This window comes from Oppia nitens, unplaced genomic scaffold (genome assembly GCF_028296485.1).
Source record: "Oppia nitens isolate AA-2021 unplaced genomic scaffold, nextdenovo-longstitch-racon4-pilon3 scaffold1_pilon_pilon_pilon, whole genome shotgun sequence".
Taxonomy (NCBI): domain Eukaryota; kingdom Metazoa; phylum Arthropoda; class Arachnida; order Sarcoptiformes; family Oppiidae; genus Oppia; species Oppia nitens.
In genome coordinates this window covers 8,119,014-8,133,601 of record NW_026533199.1, presented here as the reverse complement: position 1 = coordinate 8,133,601, position 14,588 = coordinate 8,119,014, and positions in this window count along the sequence as shown.

The following is a 14,588-nucleotide window of genomic DNA, read 5'->3' as shown; positions in this document are numbered from 1 at the left end:
TTTATTCCCTACAATTTTTGTCTGTATATTTACAAAAACAATTGATAAATTTGTATCAATAATTATTATTATTGACGTACAAATCAAATGCATGTACTACTAAATTGTGTGCAATTTGTTTACTTTTGAAATCCTATATAAGAAATATTTATCAACAATTGTTATGTAAATTGAAAATTAGGTAACTTTAATATTGTATATTTACCCTAGATCTTATTATTTAGAAATTGTTAAAATTGTTTTGTTTTGTTATTTTTTGTAATATTTCTTACATTGAATAAAGTTAATTATTGAATTTAGAAATTTATTTATTTGACTGCAATTAATAATATATATATATTTTTAATATAAAAGGTATATATAATGAGCATTTTAATTTTATAGTAATTTAATTAAATTGTCAATAATTAAACACTATAAAATTTTAGTGTCAAATAATTTAGTAAAATTTAAATTATTTTACATTTATTTGATAATTATTCTATAAATTCTGTGAATTGTATAGAATATGTGAACAACTCTAATATGAATATATAATACAAAAGTTAGAATTCAAATCCAAATATTCTAAGCCCTCTTTTAGGAGGTTTTATATTTAAGATTTTATTATTATTATTGATTTTACTAAATAAAAAATATAAGATTGATATGAAACTTATTATTATTATATTGTAACGAATCATCAAAAATGATTTTATTAAAAATATTTATTTTTTTATATATCTTAATTACAAATTCTAATATTTTTAACATAACTTTTTTATAAATACAATAATATTAATTATGTAATAAAAAATATTTAAAATATTACAAATAAGTATAAAAAATTAAATTCGATAGATTAGTCTGGGTTTTATTTATTCATTTAAAACTACATATTATTCAAAATATAATTAATAAATAAAAATTGCTACACATTGATAGAAAAATTAGAAATAAAACATATACCAGTACTTAATTTTATTATAAAATTTTAGAGAATCTCTTATATTTTTATTATCCATCACATTATAATACGATTTATATACAGACCATTATTTTTTGTGGTAACACTATACTCAAAAATATAAAACGCCTATCAGTGATATAAATATGCTATTTGTTTAAATTATCATATATTTTGCCAATAAATCTTAAAAGTTAAATATTATAATAAGATCACAAATAATTTCCTTTAAACATTGAAAAAATAATATGATATAATTATTTAATATATAATATTAATATATTAAAATGACACTATACATGTATACTAAATAATATGACTAAAACTTTACTTTAGGTGATAACTTATAACTTATAAGCATTTTAATAATAAAAAATTGTAATTTATTAATAATTTTCTAACTATATTTAAACTGATTTGAATGAAAATAAATAAATACTATTAAATAAAAAATAGATTTATCATACACTATATTATCAGATTATACATATTAGATTTTATACATAAATAAATGTGTCATAATTAAATTTTTATTAAACAAATTCATAAATCATACAAATTTGAAAACAATTTTATAGCTGATATAACAAAATAAATGAATCATAAAATTAACTTTTATTATATTTATATGTAGTTTAATGAGAAATTTAATTATCCCGATATGTGATCTCTCACAGTGATAGAGATGAAGTACTTTATTGTAATTATATTTATATTATTATTATTATTTGTTTAACTCGACTAACGTTAGTATAACTATTGCAATGATTGTCATTAAATGAGACATTGCGTTGAATACATGAACCTATGTTCTAATAGTAGCTCATTATTAAAACATCGATTAACTGTTTATAACATTCATGAAGTAAATACTTTGTATATATACAGTATATATATTATATAATGGACTCAAACTTTATTAATGATTTAGTTAATGATTGTGAATATTATATTTAATAAAATTTATTGTAAAAATTATGATTACATATATTCAATTGTGTGTGTGTGTGTGTGTGTGTGTGTGTGTGTGTGTGTGTGTGTGTGTGTGAATGAGTTAATTTGAGAGAAAAAGAGAGATTAAAAGCAAGAGATGAAAATAAGTTTTTCATCATAAATGACAGCATTATTATTGCTATTGAGAGCGACGGGAGGTTTTTATTGGCAGTGCTGTCTGTATTTGACACATTCAGAGACATTAATTTATGGGTAATCATGTAATAGTTAGTGATATCTTATCTCATTATCAATATATCTCTGCCTTATATTATTCAACATAAATGCATCACTTTTTTCATTCGTTAAGCACACACTTTGTGATTAAAAAAAGACTTTATGTAAAACAATTTTTTAGATGTATTGTCTTATTATTCATAATTTTTCATTATTGTCATCATAAAAATTATTTTATATTAAGTAAAAAATTTGGAAAATACACTTATTTATTGTAATTGTATTTAAAATAATTATTTAAAATTAGTTTGACTGCTATATAAATGAATAAAATGCTATACAACGTAATATCGATTTGAATTTTTAATACTAATTGATTCAAATAGCAGAAGCATTGATTTTACAGTTTTCATAAAAAAACTTAAATAATTTAATTTTTATTTGTGATAATATCTATTAATCAATTTAGATATTTAGTATATTATATTATTGTAAAAATACTATAAAATGAAATGTAAAGAGACTTCAAGTAAACGGTGCAGAACTCGGTTTGATTTGTGGCAAATCCAACGTCTGGAACAAGTGTTTCATGAAACCCATTATCCAGACTCTCAACAAATATCTTATTTGGTTAACCAAACAAACATACCTATGCCTAAAATGCTGGTCTATTATTATTATTATTATTATTATCAGTCTATTTAATTAAATAAAAATTTTAATTTATTTTAAAAATATATTTTATAGATATGGTTTCAAAATCGTAGAGCAAAGTGGCGTAAAAATAAGCGTTTAAAAAACTTTGGCGGACTCGCATCGGTTAAGGAAACTGCTTACGTACCGGCGCCCAATCATACCAATGCTTTTCAATCACATTTATTTAAAAATAATATTATTAATTACAATTATTATGATAATCTAATTGTAAGTAAATCAACAAAAAATAATATCAATTTATCATTTGAAATAATTCTATATAATATTTTGCATTAAAAAATTATTGAATATTTTTCATACCAATGAAAATGCATATTAAAATTAACTAAATTTATCTTTTTTTATTACAATAACAATAACAACAAATCAATGCATAACAGAAATGCACTAAAAACAGTGCAATAGATTTGCAAAGAAAACCAATCAATGATTTGTATGCTTGTTATCAACCGTTGTCTTCATTGTTCAATACATACTTTTACAAGAAATTTGCGGGAAATACCAGAATTGGTAGCAATGATTACAACAACGACTACAATAATGACAACAACAACGACAACATTTCTGGTGCATTATCTGAATATCCAAATTCATGCCATCATCGATGGTATTATAACATGAATAATAACAACGATATAACTACACAACCAGTCATACCATTGATATATGCATCCAATCAACAGACAACAGCCTTATTGTTTGCCTCACAATCCGTATGGCGTTTACATACAATTGAAAAATAAATTCCGATTTCATGCAAATCATTCATATCATACACACATATAAACACACATTTTAAACAAATATTAATAAGAAATGCTATGAAATGAAAGACAAATTTGTTTTTTCAATTGAATTACATGATATATAAAAAAATTCTATATATCGTGAGATTTCAGGATTTTATTTATATATATATTTTTGTTTTTAAAAATATAACTTTCAATACAAAAGAATTATTATTATTATATTATTATTATTTTCATATTTGATGTTATTTGATGTTATCTGATGTTCATATTATATCAATACTTGTAAATACAATAATAATAATAATAATAATAATAATAATAATAATAATAATAATAATAATAATAATAATAATAATATGTAATAATATGTAATAATCATTTAATATTTAATAAAAATATGAATATTAACAATTTTATTTATTATTTGTAATTACAATACATTTTGTCCACACCTGTCTTATTTACATAAATATTTTAAGCTTTTTATATTACTAACAAAACCACTATTTAAACATATAGTAATAAAATAAGCATTACGTTTGCCAATGGATAACAATTGTTTTGATAGATATAAAAAGCAGTCATCGAAAGACCAATTAAATTGTTTTGTTAAAAAAATAATATTTTTAAACTGATGTAAAAATAGAAGAGAAATGAAAAATATGTTAAATTTATTATATAATATATTCGTACTATACATACAATAAGAGATTCAATTTATTCATATATTTATATGGAAATAGAGATTTAAATTTCTAGGGTTTGTATTGTTTTTTAATAACAAAAAAAACTTTTTTTGTGTTAAGTCTGATCTAAAATTTTTTCTGTATTTGAGTGATGGGATTGAATTAAATTGCATTTTATTATTGAATTGACATATGAAATGCTCGATAAGACATAAATACGGTATATATATATATTTTATAACATTTATAGATCTATAGTTTTTAATTTAAATATTACAATTATTGTAGCTTTTCTTCAACAATTTTTTTTCAATAATTAATTTTGTAAACTAATAAAACGTTAAATAAACATTACATTTAGATAATAATTTTTAACAATTGTATTTATAATAGAGAAATAATTAATTAATTAAGTTATTTATTTTGTAGACAAACATAAATATACTACAAAACATATTTATGAAACATATTTTTATTATAAAAGATTTAATACATATATTTAAAAACATTTCTCTATTGTTAAAAGTTTTAATGAATTTCTTTTCAAAATTATGATTTTGATAAATGACTTTTGATTACGTTTTGAGTTATATAAAAGTATATTTGATATAATAATTTATATGTATTGCCTTTTTAGTGTCTCTGATCTCTTAATTTAACTTTAATCTAATAGTTATTAAAAAATAAATCAAAATTAATGACTGACTTAAATATTTAATTAAACAAACAGAATGTAATGCAATATACAGTATAAATACAATTATGTGTACATACAGTATGTGATATAAAGGCCGTACAATACATTATTTAGTGCATTTGTACTGTACTACTAATTTAATGGTACTATCAGTTTGTAGTGATGATGGTGTCCGCCACTACACTATAATATGTGTATACTGTATATAATATATTATATTATATGTACGTATATATTGTATATAAAGGCCAGTTATAGCAAAGAAATAATTGTGCGGTTCCTATACTATCCCTAATATCTGTTCCCAACACAAGTCTCAATGAAAATATTATTGAGAGTTTAGTGAACAGTACTAAACGCGAGTGTATTTGACAGGTATGAGACAAAGTCCACATCCATACCACTCTCCCTCTTCTACGCTCTCTCTCTCTCTCKCTCTCTCTCTCTCTCTCTCTCTCTCTCTCTCTCTCTCTCTCTCTCTCTCTCTCTCTCTCGCTCTCTCTCTCTCTCTCTCTCTCTCTCTCTCTCTGTTTTACTTCAATTGTGTCCCAAATATCAATATATTATTATAAATATAATATTATTTACGGTCACAACTGACTCATAGGCTCCTCAAATCTCATCAACTTTTATAAGTCTTTTTTTCTCTCAATTTTATGAGAGATGATGACAATCAACAGCAGATACTCTTTATCTTAATGTTTCTCAAATAAAATCACATGCAATGAGTGCTCATTTTGTGGTAATAAAAAAGTTATGACCACTACTGAAGACCACTACTGAAGATTCGCTTATTTTTCTTATTCAGACATCCAATGTTGGCATCATTTTTGTGACATATAATTGACTTGAGATATGCCGTTCCCATTCATAGCTATTCATTAATATCTATACACATCACCAATGAATGCATTTATAACACTCCTATAAAACCCAAGTTTTACTATTCAAACTGATTTCAATTAACTCAACAAATAAATCAATTTTTGCAACTTATTATTGCTTTTGTCGTTATTTATATTTACTTAATATCACATACATATACAACATATTATATTGTTATATAAATAAAAGTGTCATAATTTATTAATTATAGTGACATTAAATGCATTTTTATTGTTAAATAAAATAAGAAAAATGAGATGAAATTAACACCACTATTAAAGATAAAACGGATTAACAAAATATAATTAAATAAAAAGTACTAAAATAGGCACTTATTGTATATTTATTTTATTGTTTTATTACTTGACTTTTATTATACAATCATTATTATACATGTATTAACCATTGCATGTATTTTAGGAAAGTAAATATCATTAAACTTTTATATACTAATAGAATAGTTTTTCATATACCGGTAATACAAATACACATTATATATAATACAATGGCATATAAGTTAAGCAAACATTTTCATACTATAATAAAAACAAAACATTTAAATAAAGATATTATTTATGTATTAAATAGAAAACATTGAATAAAACAGATATTGGATTAAATAAATTGTAAAAAATAATATAATTAATTCAAATTAAGTTCATGATTTAATATATTACTATTTAATAATTGTTAAAATTTAATGATTCAAATTAATCAAAAGCCTACATATATCAAATAAATGCAAAATAATTAAATAAAATGCATTTAATTAGATGAAATCTCCCACTCATTAATTTATGGGTAAAATTGTAGGCGAACTCAACAATTATATTCATTAGTTTGGGTTTCAAATCTTAGTGTGTATAAGGTTTGGATTAATTTTATAAAATACAGTATAAAGTTTATATACAGTGCGTTCAAAGTTAACTTAGCCAAATGCTTAACAAGTATTTAGTACATTAAGTACAGTATTTTTAGATCTTTAAAAGTAAAAATATTTAAAGACTCAATATTATTGTACAGTGAGATTGATATCAAGGCATTCAATGACACTAATAAAACACATAAAATATATCTTTTTATTTAACAAACATATTAGAGTAATAATTAGGCAAATATTATTTTTAATTTTATTTTAAAAATAATAATTAATATATCATTAATCTCAATGATTTTTTCAAAATATTAATTTAATTAGTTTAACTAAAATAATTTATATAATTGCAATTATATTTAATTTCTATTTGTATTAAAAAGTATTGTAAAGTATCAGGCTGAATTTTTCAAGTTTATTATAGTTTTAAATGAATTCAGTCAATTTAAATTTTTAAATATACAAAAGAATCCAAAACTTATATTATCTTAAAAACAAATATTTTATTGTTAATTTATTATTATTATTGTATTACTAAATAATATTACATACTGTATATATATACAAGTATATTTTATTTATGTCAAGATATCATTTGCTTATAAAATTTATTATTATTTATATAATTTTAATATGCATTAATTTGTTCTAAAATCTTAACAATATAATTTTATAATTTTTTTTGTTAAAAAATTATACTTAAGTATAATTATTGCGCTAATATGTTATGAAACGCACTATTAGTTATTTTTTATAAATATGATTGACTCAACTATTAGTTTATTAAATATTATAATTTATTTCAATATTATTATTATTACGCATTGTTATTATTTACATGTTTAAAGTTTTGAATATTTAATTATTTCAATAATGAATACTTATTAACTATAATTATATTTAATATATTATTAATAACTAAAAATCTTTATAATTAAAACTAATGTTTAGTAATAATATATAATTTGATATAGGGTTTATAAATCAATAATATTTTACACTTATATATAATTGTTTTAATTGACACATGTTTTCATTGAAACTTGACGTTTAGTTATATCTTATTAGATTTAATCATTGACTTACAATAATTTTATTTAAATAATTGCAAACATGGGTCAAAAATTAAATTATATTATAAATTAATTTTTATAGATAAAGAGAGTCTTTAATTCAAACAAAACTAATTTTATATTAAAAATATTTTAATATAGACTTTGGTTGTATTACTTGTAATAAGCATTTATTTGTCATCTCTTTTTATGACACTCTTAGAGTTAAAATGATATATAATTTATAAACTTATTTATCTCATTAAATATAAATATATATAACTTTATATATAAGTTATGTATTGTATATAAAAAGTGATTTGTAATACCATTTAATGCTTAAAGGCATATTTTACACTCACAAAAACAAGACTTATAGATATTTTCAATAAATTTTACATTTTTTGAAATATTTGTGTTTAGCTTTAGGATTCAATCTTTTGATGCTCTCATCCATTATTTTGATTATCAATAGCGAAACAAAAATATTTAAATTAGATTTTATTTTTTCAAATAAACTTAATATTTTCTGACGGGAATTATGTTCTGAATAATTATATAACAAATTATCTAAAACTCGACTTAATTTTGATAATCGGGTTGTGATTTGTTGCGGTAAAAGTATGTCACAAGTGGTGACAATAGGATTGACAATAAATTCAATATTTCTATTGATATATACTTAAAAAATGTTTTTATTTATTATTAAAAAGCAATATCACTTGCAATATAGTTTAAGCTGACTATAGGCATAACGATTATAGCATTTTTGAAGCGCTTAATAAAAGGGTGTATCATATGATATAATGCTATATAAGAAATATATGTCACCAAAATTAAAACCAAATTTTTTCATTTTAATGATAATCTGGTGCTAAACGCTTTGGGCCGTTATTTTATTCAATTTATAAACTCAATTGAATATGAAATATGTGTTGTATTTTACAATGTTTTTCAAACAACATTCAGATTTGTGTCATTTAATATCAAAGACCTACAGCATTGAACACTTGTGTCTCACTCTCGTTGTATTAAAAGTCCAGCTTTTGTAATATTTTTTAAAAACCGGGGATCTATTGGTAAATAGCACTTTCTATCGGTACTATCGGTTCTCCCCCTCTGACGAGTGGAAAGGCATAACACATACAATACAATGCAACTCAACGTTGTATACAATATATAAACGGTTAAAAAGCAGCGCAAAATTGTTGAGAAAATGAGTTTGAGTTGAGTTAGAGAGAGAGTTGGCGTTTTTGGTGAACCGGCTGTTCCTGACAGGTCCCGAGGCTAAGGACTCACTGCTCCAAAACTGGCATCAAATACATGTGCGATCCGAGAGAGACACGACATAACAGTCTCTCTCTCTCTCTCTCTCTCTCTCTCTCTCTCTCTCAATAGATATGCACATCCAATACATGCAATACATTATATATTCTTATACTTACTTTTCAAACATTTTTGAACACTATTTCTAATTTTTTTCTCACTTTTTATTTTTATGCTAACAAAAAACATGTGACATATTTTGAATTTTGCTCTATATATATCATATTTTATTTATTCAACTATACATTTATATAAATACAACTATACAAATTCATCTATACATTTTACGATAAATATGTACATAAATACAATGTATATATTATACCGGTCTATATCAATATTATGTAACACTTTTATACAATACTATAAAATGCATTGCAAATCCATGGATACTCTATAAAGATATATACATTTTTCTGACATATAATACATAAATACAGCACTTATTTATACTATAACATTAAGTGAGGGCACATTCAGCCAAAATTTAACAGCACTTCTATTGATGGAAAGTCATGTCAACTAAATTCAATATTCAGATTTAATGTCAAATTGTCTTATATTTGAATTATTCACACAACAGGATATGCCATATAACAGATTGCATATAATATATATCATCAATAAATGTGTATTTTATATTTAATATATTATATAATCTATGTTTTAAATTTTGTACAATATGTGATATAAACTAATTTAAATGTCACTATAAATAATTGTTTGATTGTTGATTCAATTAAATATGTAAATTACTTAAATATAAAAAGTTTCTTCTTTATATGCATTTTGAATACAATACTTATATAGGTTTAGCATTAAAATATGTTATGTAATGATATAAACATCGGTGGCCTTAAGTGACCGGCACTTGTATTTTACAAGTTTTTGGCTACTTTTGTCACAACATTTATAATTCGCTTCAATAACCATTGTTTTGCATCTTTGCTTCTCTCGATTTACTTAAACCAAACTAAACCATAACATAAGTCGTGTTGTTTTTTAATATAACACACAAATAAGTATTTGTAAGAGATGAGGAGTGTGTATGTATGTATGTATGTATGTATGTATGTATGTATGTATGTATGTATGTATGTATGTATGTATGTATGTATGTATGTATGTATGTGTGTGTATGTGTGTGTTAATATGATAGTTGAATTGAATATTTATAAAGGAATTCAAGAGAGAAAAATTTCCAGATTTTTATCTCAAGATATAATTACAGGTTTAAGAGATTGGGAGAGAAGAGAGAAAAAAATCTCTATTAATCACAAACAAGACTATCATATTATAAGTAAATGAAATCAACATTTTATATACCATTATATCTATATTAATATAAAAAATCTACTTTTTTAGAGTTGCAATAATGCATTACATGAGAGTCATATACATCTAAAGTGAATTTATTTTACATATTATTTTTTATTAATTTAACCAAAACTCAGCACATATTATGTTTTATTATACATCACTGAATTTCAAAACCGGTTCAATCCTAAAAAAACTTCATTTTCAAAAATGTACTATTCATACAATATATATATATGTATTATTCAAAATGTAAATATTATTTATATTTTAACATTTTTATCACAAATATAAGTATAAATTATATTAACAATTTTTTATTAAGATAATTATTTTAAATTAACAAAGTGGCAAGCTAAATTTAATTAAAGTTCTAACTATTGCAAAAAAAATAAATTGTAATTTAAACTTATGCAATATATTAGCTATCAATTTATATTGTATTGCAATACAAATTTTGTTTTTGTCAGATCATAACCATTAATTGCTTTGAATTGAATTACAATCAATTTTCTTGTTTTATGCTAATAGTGATTAAAAATATATTTTGTATAATATAATAAATTATATATAATATTAATAATATAAAAACCTGTATCGATATCAAATATGATTAAAATTTAAGTATTTATAAATTTACATTAACGACATATCGTTCACTTTATTATTAATTATTAATAATATCAAATAATCATTTGAAGCACAATATTTTTTTATTAAATTTTTATATTATGATGTACTGCTGTAATATAATATTTTGCAAAACAGTATATAAACTTTTCTATTATACTATATATGCTATACAATGTGATATAACTTACTGTATATTAAGCAAAATAATATATAATTTGCATAACCTCTAAGTTACAGCAATATTGTTAAGCTATTTAATATGTTGCTTATAGGGTGTGCAAAATTCATGATAATTAACAAACACAACACTAATATTAATTTTTAATACACAAATTATTTTTATAAAATGCACCGGTTTTTAGCTTTAATATAGCAGATATTGCTATTTTATTATAACATTATATAATCGCATTGATGTCTTAATAATATATTAATGCATATTTTAATATAAAAATTGTTTATAAATGTTTATATAGTAGAAATAATTTTTTAATAAAATAATATTCAGCAAAAAATAAGTAAATACTATGTTTTGCATGAAATCATGTATTTTGGGAGAAACAGGTGGAGTCGGGACTGAAATTATTGTTTTTTATTAAATAAATTTTATTATATCTTATAAAATATAGAACTTTTTATTACAAAATATTTTTTAACTATATTATTAAATTAATAGCAATTATTTTATTTTTATTAGAAAATAAAACGATAATAAAAAACTATACATTTATTTTGTTATCATTTTTATTATAATATAATTAAGAAAAAAAGAAAAACAGGAGAAAGAGTCTAATCATAGAATTGATATATAAATAAATGTATAGAAATATATATATATATATACGGAATATTGTACATATATATACATATAATTTATATAATAATTATTAAGATTTGTTACACAAATGTATGCATCAGTCGGTTGTGCCGTTTCTGCAATGCCTACACACATGTATTTGTCAGGCATATAGACTTTTAAGCAGAGAAAGCATAGAAAATGATAAAATTTGTGTGGAGTGTACTGTAAAGTCGTTTCTAATATACCTGAATATATTAACTATGAAAAAGAGAAGGAGTTGTGTGCACTGTTAGGTTGGGTACAGTGCACTGGTTAGGGTATGATATGGTATGGTATGGATGCTGTGCCTGTTAGTGATGTTTAATGGTTCTTATTGGAGATCATTAGCCAACATAAGTGAATATGTTATATAAATTGTATGTATTATATGTATAAATATATGAGCGCTTAACGCATATTTTGGTGGGCAATTCATTTGCACCCCTTTCCCCTTTCATTTATGCTATGCATTAAAACATCGTTTATTGCTATTAATAATGTGATCACACATAATACAGCTGTTACTAACTGTGCTCTATATGATGTGCTTCACTGTTATATAACAGTGAGCTCAATGAGAGACCAGTCCTATAGTAAGTTAGTCTCATAAATAGTTTGTTAGTTTGCCTTTTATTACTTATATGAAGTGTGCCTTTCATTGCACTTAACATCTAATGATGTGATCCACTCTTTCCAACCATTTATACATATCTCTCAATATTAACTTCACTTTGTGTTTGATATTACTTTAATATATATTTATATAAATATTTTCTTGTGATATATGAAAGCCACAGATGAATAACATGTAAATCATAGCATTACTTAGTCATCACCACTATATTCAAATCAATATATTATTTCCTATCAAATTGCTTACCATATTGTTATCGTTATTATTATTATTATTGCAACTAATTATATGATATAGAGCTATATTTTATTTAAAAATAATTTTTCAATTTTTTTTAGAATAATATAATAATTTAAACTTTTTGTTAACATTATTATCAGTTTAAATGGGTTTTTAGATGAGATACATAAAGAAAATTTCATTTCTTTTAATGTACACTCAAGGAAATATAATTTATAAATAGATTATTTAAATAAAGTTCAATGTAATAAAAATAATATAATTTAACGATAATAATATTAGTAGTAATAATAAGATAGATTTGTTTAAAAAATAGTACTAAACATTGATTATAAGAAAATATAAAACAATATTACGGCAAATAACTTAAAGTATATTTTTAAAGTTTACATATATTTGATATTTTCTTTGGGTTAAAATGCAATTATACTGTATTATTATTTGCATTAGTAATGCTTTAAAAGTAATTTAACCATAAATAAGTTTCGATAAAAAATAATTTATAAAAAAATACTTTATTTTTTACTTTTGCTTTAAACGGTATTTATTATTAATATATTATTATAAGAGTATGCTTATAGTTTATTAATTTTTTTTTTAAAATTTAGTTATTATTATTTTTAAGTATAAAACAAATAAACTTGTTTATTATAAATTCATATAAGTATAAATATTGATAATGAACTGTATTTATTGAACTTACCGTTTATGTAAATTATAGATTTTTTGTTTGTTTTTATAAATATCAATAATTTTGAAATAATTTTTAATTTATAAAATTATATTTTAATAAAAATGAGTACTATATTTATGTAGTATTATTTTAATTTGCATTTACGTGTTTTTATATTTAGTCATTTTATCTTTTATTATAGTATTTTAACTTATTTTTAATGTATATGTTATTAAATCAAGTAATTTGATTATCTTTTTTGATGGACAGTATCGTTATCTAATAAAATAATTATTTAATTAAAAAGCAAGTTATTAGACAATGAAAAACATATAATACTATTGTTTTAATTTCTATAAATAAATTCAGGGTTAAAAAAGTTTTGTTAGTCTAGGGGGGGTACTGGAGGGTCAACTGACAAAAATCTCAAAAAATCCTGTGATGTATTGGGTGTCGAATTTTATTACATTTTAAACGGCAATTTTTTCAAAATTATAAATTTATTTTTATTTTTAAAAATAATAAATATTTTAGCATTAATAATGAACCAGTTGAGAATGTTAGAAAGCATTTCCATACGAACTCCTAATCCAATTTAATTAAAAATTAAATTAAAATCAAATGATTGTATGACAAAATAAAGTCAACTTTAGTCATGTGAGGTATCAAATGATTTAATATAAATAAACAACTTTAGTCATTTAGGGTATCAAATGACTCAGTATTTCAAATTAAACTATAGACATTAAATTTGAAATGTTTTATACTTTGGCCGCCATTTTAAATATATGTTCCTAAAGATATAAAAAAATTATACTAATCCTTATTTTTTATGTTTAATCAAAATCTGAAGTCAAAATTTAAAATTTCAATCAAATGCGGACGAAAGGACATATAAAATTCAGATTCGTACTCCTTTCAGGAGTTCGTGAAAATTTAAAAATTATTATAAATACATTAATATAGTATTTTCATTATTATTATGATTATTTTCATTTTTTAAATTTTTAGTTTTTATCTAAAACGCCGATAAAAATCAATGTATAATATAATAAAATCTATAAACTTTGATGAATTCATTGATAAATATAGTTAATTTGACAAATTTCCGAAACATATTTTAAAATTACAATAGTATTTGTATAGTA